The sequence below is a fragment of the Oratosquilla oratoria genome, chromosome 26 (assembly GCF_046742065.1).
Source record: "Oratosquilla oratoria isolate Oo_2021 chromosome 26, ASM4674206v1, whole genome shotgun sequence".
Taxonomy (NCBI): domain Eukaryota; kingdom Metazoa; phylum Arthropoda; class Malacostraca; order Stomatopoda; family Squillidae; genus Oratosquilla; species Oratosquilla oratoria.
In genome coordinates, this window is record NC_134802.1 from 36,504,223 (window position 1) to 36,514,222 (window position 10,000).

At 34.7% G+C, this 10,000-nt stretch overlaps 1 protein-coding gene across 1 annotated transcript in view; it reads left to right on the forward strand.

Moving 5' to 3' along the window:
* The window catches only part of LOC143039329 (nephrin-like), a 587,580-nt gene that overhangs the window by 139,029 nt on the left and 438,551 nt on the right, over positions 1–10,000 (forward strand). The window lies entirely within an intron of this gene.

A 10,000-nucleotide genomic window follows, 5' to 3' on the forward strand; every position in this document is an offset into this window, starting at 1 on the left:
TGAGCCCAGACAGTTCAACCACAAACACTTGTACAAGTCTCCCAGACCTCCACAAACACATGTAGAAGTCTCCCAGACCTCCTGTAACCCGTATCCCCTAGTATCCCATGGCAGCCCATCAGAGGAGGCCTCTTCACGCAGGAACACCAATGATGCCAACACGGAGTATAAACAAGACCACCATAGGCCCTACATATCAGTCACAGGTATTTGTATCAGCCTTCAACTCCAAGTCTCTTGTCCATCCTTTCTGAGCCAAGACATCACGCAAAAAATATACCTAAAAATCGCCCGGTGGGAATAGCCCTCTTTCGTATACAATTATCTTTTCATTATACAGACATCTCTTTCCCTTCTGCAACTACCGATCCAGCCCGAGTGGGTGGCCTTTTATAGGTAGTCCATAGTCCATAGATAGCCCAGAATATGAAAACAGGAAGATCCGAAGCATCAGCAGCAGTCGGAAAATTATTATTGAGAAACTTAAGCCATGAAGATAAAAAGATTGTCTGTTGTATTGAAGCTACACACAGTGAAATAATCAACAGTGAATTCTCTTTAGCCTTCAATCTCGTTTGTCTACAAGAGAAAGAAAAGTATATGTATGTACGTATGTATGTATGTATGTATGTATGTATGTATGTATGTATGTATGTATGTATGTATGTATGTATGTATGTATGTATGTATGTATGTATGTATGTATGTATGTATGTATGCATGTACGTATGTATGTATGTATGTATGTATGTATGTATGTATGTATGTATGTATGTATATATGTATGTATGTATGTATGTATGTATGTATTTATGTATGTATGTATGTATGTATGTATGCATGCATGCATGTATGTATGTATGTATGTATGTATGTATGTATGTATGTATGTATGTATGTATGTATGTATGTATGTATGTATGTATGTATGTATGTATGTATGTATGTATGTATGTATGTACGTATGTATGTACGTACGTATGTACGTACGTATGTACGTACGTATGTACGTACGTATGTACGTATGTATGTATGTATGTATGTATGTATGTATGTATGTATGTATGTATGTATGTATGTATGTATGTATGTATGTATGTATGTATGTATGTATGTATGTATGTATATATGTATGTATGTATGTAGGTAGGTAGGTAGGTAGATAGGTAGGTAGGTAGGTAGGTATAACTATAAACACATCCATACAAAAAAAAAAAACACCCACGCACATGAACGCAAATACATTACTGTTTAACCTTGTGTAGAAAACAAATAATTTCAAATTTATTTTTGAAATGTTTTGCAAACAACACAGAACTTGTGACAGGAGGAAACACTTACATGAAAAACTCCTGCACATTTTTTAATTTCTAAAAAGGTTTGAGGTAACTCACATTCTCTGGAGACATTCCATCAGCCCCCTGGTAACATCAGGTGTCGAGACACTGAATTAGAATTTTAAATTGAACACGCTTGAGTACGCGGAATCATGAAAGAAAAGGTGAAGATAAGGACGTATATACACGTTATAATTATGTGACAATCTCAGGGAATGAGTTTCTGTGTATAATCCTGTAGGTGGTTTTATATACACACTTGTGTACATGTACGCGCGCATACTCATTTATACACAGAAACAGATACAGACATATATGGACACAAATACACACACACACACACACACACACACACACACACACACACACACACACACACACACACAGTTGATAGAGCGCTGAACTGGGAAGTAGAAGTGCTCCCAGTACCCAGTTCGAATCCTGCCCAGGGCCGAAATTATTTCGGTATCGCTGTGCCTCGGGTCGTTACTCTGACTCTCGTGGGCGGGGAGTTGGGTGTGTGTGTGTGTGTGCAAGGTCATAGCATTACCCATAGATCGGACCTACGAGCTCTGAGCTCTCTTCCAGGAGGGAAATAGCTGTCGATCACGAGTCCAACACGTGATCCAAAGACCAAGTGAATACACACACACACACACACATACACACACACACACACACACACACACACACACACACACACACACACACACACACACACACACACACACACACACACACACACACACACATACACACACACACAAACGCACATACACATACACATACACACACACACACAAATAGACACATGCACACAAACATATACATTAACACACCACATACGCATACGGCTGCACTTACACATAATTCATTTAATGTGTTTAATGAATCCGATGTTTATCTTTGGAATTATTTACTGTGATACATAATGAAATACAGTGGATATCAAAATTACTACTTTATTCTTTTTCGTTCACGTTATTATGATACCTCGTGCTAATTTGAAAGCGATCTTTTCTACATAAGTTTTTATTATTTGATATACTCTGTTCTTCAGGAAAATCTCTTTGCTCCATCGTCTATTCGATCTCATTCTTTTACAAATTATCTTTTTCGTTCCTGACTTCCCCCCCCCCTTGTGTTTCTTTATATTCTATTTCTTTTCCATTTCTACCCTTCCTCAATTCGTTCCATATTCATTCGCTTTTTTCTTTTGTCTTAATTTTTTTTCGTTCTTTAACGTGGCTGCCATTCACGGCTTGTTTCTTTTCTTCTTTTTCCATCTACACATTGATGCTTGATTGACACTCTCCCGCAACGATTCAATGCAACTTCAGCTATTGTACAGAGCCTTTGTTTCTAATCCTTTCCTCACTCATATCCTACTTCTTATATCCTTTACATACTTGACCTTTATCCTTATCCTTATCCAGAGCCTTTGTTTACAATCCTTTACCCCACATATCCTATTTCTACTTCTTATATCCTTTACATACTTGACCTTTATCCTTATCCTTATCCAGAGCCTTTGTTTACAATCCTTTACCCCACATATCCTATTTCTACTTCTTATATCCTTTACATACTTGACCTTTATCCTTATCCTTATCCAGAGCCTTTGTTTCCAAACCTTTACTTGCTCATATCCTATTTCTACTTCTTATATCCTTTACATACTTGACCTTTATCCTTATCCTTATCCTTATTCAGAGCCTTTGTTTCTAAACCTTTCCTTACCCATATCCTATTTCTACTTCTTATATCCTTTACATACTTGACTTTTATCCTTATCCTTATCCATAGCTTTTGATTACAACCCTTTACACACTCATATCCTATTTCTACTTCTTATATCCTTTACATACTTGACCTTTATTCTTAACCTTAGAATCAGTCATTCGTATATTTATTCTGTATTGAATACCATTTAAATGTTCATCCTTTCTTAAATTTCGGAATATTGCAAACCTTTCTCTCTCTCTCTCTCTCTCTCTCTCTCTCTCTCTCTCTCTCTCTCTCTCTCTCTCTCTCTCTCTCTCTCTCTCTCTCTCTCTCTCTCTCTCTCTCTCTCTCTCTCTCTCTCTCTCTCTCTCTCTCTCTCTCTCTCTCTCTCTCTCTCGCTCTCTCTCTCTCTCTCTCTCTCTCTCTCTCTCTCTCTCTCTCTCTCTCTCTCTCTCTCTCTCCTCTCTCTCTCTCTCTCTCTCTCTCTCTCTCTCTCTCTCTCTCTCTCTCTCTCTCTCTCTCTCTCTCTCTCTCTCTCTCTCTCTCTCTCTCTCTCTCTCTCTCTCTCTCTCTCTCTCTCTCTCTTTCCTTCTCTGTCCCTCTCTCTCCCTCCTTATATATTTACATATGTATATATACACGTACATATATATGTATGTATATATGTATATATTATATATAAAAATATATATATAATATATATATATATATATATATATATATATATATATATATATATACATATAGCCTTCTTTTGAATTTGAAGTTCATCCTTTGTAAATCCTGATGACCAGAATAATTAGTGAACCTATTGTCAAAGACATTTTTTAGCAAAAGCCATTAAACCTCCCTTATTTGGAAATGTTTCTTTATAAGAGTCTTCATTGAGTTTCCTTTGTAAAGCATAATCTTCACCTGGCCAATCACAATCCCTCTCCTATTCTCCCTCTCCTCCTCTCCCACCTCCTCCACTTCCTCTTCCTCTTACTCCTCTTCCTCTTCGTGCACTGCCTACTCCTCTCACTACCCCTCTCTCTCTTCTCTTTTTCTTCTCTTCTCCTCCTCTCTCTTTTCCTTCTCTTCATACTCCTCTTTCTTTTCTCCCCCTCATCCACCGTCCTCAAACATAACTCGCTCTCTCTCTCTCTCTCTCTCTCTCTCTCTCTCTCTCTCTCTCTCTCTCTCTCTCTCTCTCTCTTCTCTCCTATTCCTCTTCTTTTCCTCTTCCTCTCTCCTTCTTCCTCCTCTTCAACCCGTTCTCCTTATACGTTCTTCATTCTCTTCTTCATCCTTCTTCTGTGCCATCCTCTTCTCTTCCTCTTCCTCCTCCTACCTCCTTCCTCCTCGCCTTCTCTCCCTTTGCCCCTCTCTCCATTGGTGATGAACGTGGCAAGGAGCATACGCCAGGGGACGCTGAGTAGCTATGGCTGTAGCCGTCATCCTTGGCTTACTATGCGCCTCTTGAACCACAGGGTGCAGGAAACATTCATTTCTGGGCTTTTGGAGAAACGTGAGTGATTCGAACTCATAACTAAGCGAAAACCAACACGTTTCCAATTACTCCATCAGCTCACAGTACCAATAGCAAAGAATGTAATCCAGGTTATCTGGTCGAATTGGGTAGCTGAAGTTATAACGAGTCTCTGTAATTGTCTAGTGGAGTATTCAAGCTTCGACTAACATTACATGTCTATCCGTTTTGCTATATCTTGTTCAAGCGTCTATATTACCCTTTGTTGTGCAAATTTGATTATACCCTATGGTCCTCATTATTTATTCATTTATTTTTATTTCTTTGTGACACCATAGGAGACTATAGCTTATCTAGGTGACGTTCTACAATACAATATAATTCCATTGAATTTCATTGTATTTTGTTCCATTTTATTACATTTTTTATTCAATGTTACATTCTTTCATCTTTGCCATTTTTAGATCCTTACGTTCCTGTCAGTACCTTTTCTTGTAGTCTGGCTGCCAGCAAACGATTTTATTAACTTTTATGAAAACCTTAAGTCCTTACAAGATATATTATTGTAAAAAAAATAGACTTAAGATACTCAAACAGTTTGAACTTATACTCCTCTTCATAAATGAATCTATTTTTGTAAATTTTTATTTCTTGATCTGTTATTTATTTATTTATGTATACATTCATTCATTTGTTTATTTATTTATTTATTCACTTATCTATTCATTTATTCATTTACCTGTTTATTTATTTTTCTTATTCGTTTAATTTTCTGATTATTTATTCATCTATTTATTTATTTATTTATTATTTTAATTCATCGATTTCATTGTTTGTTTGTTTATTTAGTTATTTTTATTGCTTGTTTATTCATTTTTGTTTATTTATCAATTTATTTATCCTTTTATCAATTTATCTAGTTTTTTGCAACTCAGACATTATTTTGGACTATTCCCTCATTTACTCGCTCAATATAATAATAATAATAATAAAATAAAAACTATTAGAATAGTAAAAATGGAATAAAAAGATAAAAAAACGAAGATTGCAGACGAAAAGGAATCCTTTCATATGAACTCATATTACCGGAGAGATGTGGCACCACTGTCAGAGCGTGGAAGTGTGGCAACACTGAGGAGCCAAAGGCGAGGAAGGGAAAACACATTGCTCTGTAAATCTTGCCCCATTGCATTTTCAAAAGCAACGAAAATGTTGTGCAGTTCCTTGAAGGCAGAGAAGAGATTTGGTGTCATTACTTTCATGTGCCCAAGCAAAAATTTGAGAGAGATAGAAAAAAAGAGGAAGAAAATAAGAAAAAGTGAAATGTTACCCGAAAAGAATATTTGGCTAAATGAACAAATAAAGAGAAAAATAATTAAGATAACAAATCAATATATATATATATATATATATATGTATATATATATATATGTATATATATATTATATATATACACATATATGTATATATATATATATACATACATACATATATTGATATATATATATATATGTATATATACATACATACATATATATATATATATATATATATATATATATATATATACAAATAAATAGCTGGATAATAAGAGAAACTATTAAATAGATATATAAATAAATGAAAAGATTAATTAATTAATTAACTAATTGATAAGTTAATAAATGGATAACTAAATGAATAAGATGAATAGATATATGTTAAATTAATTAATAGAAACAAATAAATGAATGAATAAATTTTTGAATAAGTAAATAAAAAGAAATAAATAAATTGATAGATAAATATATAAATATGTAAATAAATAAATGTATAAATAAAAAAATAAATAAATAAATAATAAAATGAATAAACAAATAATCAAATAACTAAATAGATAAATAAATAAATAAATAAATAAATATGTATACATATAGATAAATGAAAAGATATAAATAAATAAATAAATAAATAAATAGATAAATAAATAAATAAAAAATAGATAGATAAATGATTAAATAAATAGATAGATAAATAAATAAATGAGTAAATGAATGAATAAATGAATAAATAAATAAGTAAAAGGTAAATGAATAAGTGATTAAATAAATAAATAGATAAATTAAAATAAATGAACAATTGAATAAATAGGTAAATAAATACATTAATGTATGAATAGATAAATAACTAGATATACAATAGTTGCCATAAGTTTGGACGCGACGCTGCTGACGTCAATACTTATGCCACAAATTGAAAGTCCTTCACCCTCAATACCTCGTGTGAGCCAGATATTTCTTCGAATGCCTGATAGCGAAACCGAGGTTGGCTGCCACCGGGGCATGCAGTGTTTCCAAGCTCGATGCTGTCTGAGATTCGACAAGGGGAGGAATACGTTTCTGAAGATCCGCGCTTTGTCTTCGATTTTACGTAAATTATCAGTGGTTTGGCGTCTGTGTTGCTGATTATGGGCAGTGGACGAGAAATCGAAGGTGACAAGATTGCTGCCATAGTGGCCCTATTTAAGGCAAGGCATTCGGTGAAGGAAATCTCTAAAAATACAGGTGTTATAGTGCGTTCAGTTCAACGCTGGTTGTTACGTTTCAAGATTGGTGGGTGGGCTTCACTGCCTACCCCACGTCAGCACCGTGGCAGATACAGGAAACTTAAGTCACGCACTTTAAATGTTAGTGAGATAGACAAGTCTCCTCGTAAATTTGCTAAACAAATTCAGCAGAAAAACCCTAGGTTGTTAGATGGAGTGTCTTCATACAGTGCAACGCTGCTCCCATCACTATCCTTGAAACGTAACATATGTATATGTACGTACATACATATATATATATACATATATATATATATACATACATACATTCATACATACATACACGCATACACACACACACATACACACACACACACACAAACACACACACACACACACACACACACACACACACACACACACACACACACACACACACACACATATATATATATATATGTATATATTGTGACGTCTATGGGGAAGGGCCAGGTTCAAAAACTAGAGTTCTGCTTAAGAATGATTATTTCCTTCAAAAGAAACAAATAAACAAAATCAGAGTCCAGCTTGACCGTTACAAGCAATGATATATATAGACTCTTCTCCGTAAGATCCGGAGAGATGCTAAGTGTCGCTAGACGCGACGTTTAGGAATACTTCCTAGTACATACACGGATATTCTTTACATCAATGAATAGAAAATAATATTTGATAAAGTTACTTTGTCAATTTTAGATAAGCAGAAACTTAATAGTTTTTATATGAATATCTATACGTACGTAAATGTAAGTTAGGGACGCAGTTGCCAAAATATTGGTTCACATGATTATTTCCAGAGCGCACGTATGCTATGCACGTTCTCACGCCGGCGTTTCGGCGTCCGAATACAACGGTAATCTGCAATTTATCTTAATCTTACGTAAATCAATTCCTAAGATTGACAAGATAGATCCACAAAATAATATACATACATAAATCTATATGCAAAGTATGGAATAGTTTGTCAAAGCACAAAAAAGAACGAAATACGTCCGATGAATAGAATTCATTACTTTGAGAGTCGCCATACAGCGATTACCGCACGTAAGCACAGATCTTTCTCACCGGCGTCCGAAGATTAAGAGAATATGTAATTTCTCTTATCTTACGTAAATAAACTCGTAAGATTGACAAGAGTGATCCACAAGATAATATACATACATAAATCTATATGCAATGTATAGAATATGTTTGACAGAGCACAAAAAGAATGGAATACATCATAAATATATGATTCATCACTTTAACAGTCTTCATACGTCAATTACCGGCGGTTGGATGCCGAGAGTCCACCAAGCCTATCGTGTGAACGGCCGGCATATACCAAGGTACACATACGCACATGTGCGCATGTGCGTCTGAATGAAATATTCACTACGACGAGCCTGTAGTCGTAATTATATATATATATATATATATATATATATAATAAAAATAGATAAAATACTACCAGTAATATTAATTAATTTATCACATCTGGGGCACGACATAATTCTTCTCTGACCTACATAAAACACCTATATGCTAACCAGAAAAATCCCTCTAAGGTATCCGGGGCTTAAGAAGTGAAGGCCGAAGAAATTCTTTAAAAAATGTCAAAATTTTGAATAAAAAGGGTCGAAATTAAGAATGTAAATAAGCGCCTGAGTTGAAGGGCTCCTTTCTTCTACTCCTGTTACAGAGGATCAAGCTTTCCTTCTGTTCTGAAGAAGCTTAAAGATGTGAATTCCTTTGGACCAATTCTTAATTAGACAACTGGAAAGGTCCGTCCGCTTCGTAAAAACCTACATTTTCCAGCTAAGAAAATAAGTATATATATATATATATATATATATATATATATATACATATATATATATATATATATATATATATATATATATAAAAATATAAACGAATATAATGTGTATAAATATATATATATATATATATATATATAGTGTGTGTGTGTGTGTGTGTGTGTGTGTGTGTGTGTGTGTGTGTGTGTGTGTGTGTGTGTGTGTGTGTGTGTGTGTGTGTGTGTGTGTGTATGTGTGTGTGTGTGTGTGTGTGTGTGTGTGTGTGTGTGTGTGTGTGTGTGTGTGTGTGTGTGTTTGTGTGTGTGTGTGTGTGTGTGTGTGTGTGTGTGTGTGTGTGTGTGTGTGTGTGTGTGTGTGTGTGTGTGTGTGTGTGTGTGTGTGTGTGTGTGTGTGTGTGTGTTTGTGTATGTGTATTAATGTGTGCGTGGTCATATACATACACATTTAACACATGTCACAACAACAATGTTACTGAACATTTTGCATAAAATGAATAAGAAATAAAGTTAAGAAATATGAACAACAATTTAGTTGATTTATTTTCACGTCCTGAATTCTCCCTCACAAGGGAATGTAGTAGTGTCTTCTGTATCGAATATTAAGGTACAACATTCTCCTCAACACAAGAATTCTAAAATAGAAAATATAACTTATAGTGGAGACAGAAAGTGGCCTGTTGTGGCTTACTATATCTGCTTCAAAGGACACAGGGAACTCTTTCTAAAGAATACTATGAAATCATCACTAAAACTAGCTCAAAATAAAAACTAATTAAGGTTACCAATAAAACCTAGCTAATTTTTGACGTTAGAATTGGAAAGGGAGGACTCAAAATGAACACAAGCCATTCTGATGATTTGTAAGCAATAGAACCAGTAGAGCAAATGATTGGTTTGATAGAATGACCAGGTTTATGGGATTTTTGGTAACATGTTCATATAAGGAGTGGAAAGGAACATACATACATATACCAAAAGCTTTTTTCCCCTTTCAAGGGAGGTAGCCAAAAAAATGCATAAAACCCACTTCCACCTATTACATCCCCAGATACTTAACTCCCATCCACCCCCCTCCCTCCCTCTTATCTTAGCTCCTCATGGATGAC